General features: G+C 62.5%; 1 non-coding gene across 1 annotated transcript; it reads left to right on the top strand.

The window, feature by feature from the left end:
* The first annotated feature begins 1,960 nt into the window (after positions 1–1,960).
* Positions 1,961–2,114, top strand: LOC140473374 (5.8S ribosomal RNA). The gene has a single exon (XR_011958312.1). It is a non-coding gene; the product is annotated as a 5.8S ribosomal RNA (ribosomal RNA).
* Positions 2,115–2,500: the final 386 nt, after the last annotated feature.

Below are 2,500 nucleotides of genomic sequence, written 5' to 3'. Positions count from 1 at the left end.
GGAGAGCTCGTCGGGGTAGCAGGCCCTGCAGCCGTGGTCACCGCCAAACCCCCACAACTCGAGCAAGTGAAAAAAAAAGTAACAGGAGCGAAAGCATCTCTGTCGGCTTGGGGGTACGCCCGTTTCCGTTTCAACTTGTCTCGCGAGGGTGGTTTCGGGGCCAGCAGGAGAGCTCGTCGGGGTAGCAGGCCCTGCAGCCGTGGTCACCGCCAAACCCCCACAACTCGAGCAAGTGAAAAAAAAAAGTAACAAATAAGAAAGGATCGTCGGCTTGGGGGTACGCCCGTTTCCGTTTCAACTTGTCTCGCGAGGGTGGTTTCGGGGCCAGCAGGAGAGCTCGTCGGGGTAGCAGGCCCTGCAGCCGTGGTCACCGCCAAACCCCCACAACTCGAGCAAGTGAAAAAAAAAGTAACAAATAAGAAAGGATCGTCGGCTTGGGGGTACGCCCGTTTCCGTTTCAACTTGTCTCGCGAGGGTGGTTTCGGGGCCAGCAGGAGAGCTCGTCGGGGTAGCAGGCCCTGCAGCCGTGGTCACCGCCAAACCCCCACAACTCGAGCAAGTGAAAAAAAAGTAACAAATAAGAAAGGATCTCTGTCGGCTTGGGGGTACGCCCGTTTCCGTTTCAACTTGTCTCGCGAGGGTGGTTTCGGGGCCAGCAGGAGAGCTCGTCGGGGTAGCAGGCCCTGCAGCCGTGGTCACCGCCAAATCCCCACAACTCGAGCAAGTGAAAAAAAAAGTAACAAATAAGAAAGGATCGTCGGCTTGGGGGTACGCCCGTTTCCGTTTCAACTTGTCTCGCGAGGGTGGTTTCGGGGCCAGCAGGAGAGCTCGTCGGGGTAGCAGGCCCTGCAGCCGTGGTCACCGCCAAACCCCCCACAACTGTTGGGCGCCTACCTGCGCGGGGCAGGAGGACACTTTCCGATTTCAAATCTCCGTTTGCCGAGTCCACCCCGAACGCACGCGGGCGGGCGGGTTCGCATCACCCTTCGTCACAAGGGGCGAAGCCCGTTCCACCGTCTCGTCAGTAGTGCCGACCGGTCTGTGATCGACGAGGGGAGCCACACCAGGTCCGGCCCTGCTGCTTGGCGGCACCGCGTCGTCGGGAGCTCGCGACAGACGGAGGGTTTCGGTGTACTCTCCAGCCACGGGAAACGAAGCCGGTGATGCAGGCGCCGGTCTTTCGCTCCCAAATCGGCTGGGTTTACATCGTTGCTATCTAGTCACGCTCCCTTCAAACCCGACGGGGTACCTATTCCCCTCACCCGTCTGTGCGTATACAGCCTCTTTGCACTTGCGGGATGGGGGTGGTGGTTTAAAGACTCTCGAGTTGCCGCCCGTCGGTCTCCGAGCTCCGTGCAGTAGTGATCCCCAGCGAACTGCCAGCAGGGCGAACGAGCGATCCCGCTCTCGGTCGGGGCGCCTGGCGTCGATCGGTGGTCGGTGGCTTGCGGGCAAGCTGCGCTGTGAGTGTGGGAACGAGTATGACGAGCCGTTGCCGCGACTCCCAGTCCACCTCGGCGGTGGCTGGGCCGGGCGGGCGTCTGCTCGGGCGAGTGCCGCCCCCGCCTCCTCGCAGGAAGTCCGCTCGCCGACACGCCGCCACGTGCACGCGTCAGTGACGCTGCCGAACCGATGGCCGGTGCCCGTTCCCGCCTCTGCTTTTCCTAGGGCAAAGCTGCTGCACGCCTCGTGATACTAGGCGGGCGACATGGTGGCGGTGATCCTGCCTCCGTCGCTGCGGTGCGTTGGGGCACGCATCGCCTCTTGGGCGCCCTGTCCTCCTCCCCCCAATAGACGTATGTTTCTGCGGGCCGCACCAGGATGGTGCTCCCCATCGCTTCACGCCACCCTGCTCCGCCCGCACGCCGGCGTGCAGGTGGCTGTAGCTCAAGGTGGGGAGCGTATGTGCGGTCCGGGTCGCTTTCCTCTGGCGAGGGAGAGACCTAAAACAAACTCAGACAACTCTTGACGGTGGATCACTCGGCTCGTGCGTCGATGACGAACGCAGCTAGCTGCGAGAATTAATGTGAATTGCAGGACACATTGATCATCGACACTTTGAACGCACTTTGCGGCCCCGGGTTCTTCCCGGGGCCACGCCTGTCTGAGGGTCGTTTGGCAATCAATCGCACTCGCCTTGGCTGGCGAGAGCGCGGCTGGGGTGTCGCAGAGGACCCGTCCTCTTTGTCCCCCTAAGTTCAGACTCCGGAGCCCTCCGGCGTCGGAGCGCTTGGCCTTTCCCCCCCACCCTGCACATTCCGTTCGTCAGGCTCGACGCCATCCCCCCGCCGGGGAGCGCGGCCTGGCGTCCGTCTGTGTCGTGGCAGTGGGGCCAGCACGGCTGTCACCGGTCCCAGAATGGCTGTCGGTGGTTCACACTGTGTGTGTGTGCCAACCCTCCTGGTCTCTGGGACACGGAGCTGCCACGAAGTGTTGAGCCTCCAGTGGGGGGTCTGCCTAAGCTCTGCACGTCCGCATTGGGTCCGTCTCTCGGTTGGCT

This window comes from Chiloscyllium punctatum, unplaced genomic scaffold, assembly GCF_047496795.1.
Source record: "Chiloscyllium punctatum isolate Juve2018m unplaced genomic scaffold, sChiPun1.3 scaffold_586, whole genome shotgun sequence".
Taxonomy (NCBI): Eukaryota; Metazoa; Chordata; class Chondrichthyes; order Orectolobiformes; family Hemiscylliidae; genus Chiloscyllium; species Chiloscyllium punctatum.
This window is presented reverse-complemented; position numbering and strand designations above follow the sequence as displayed.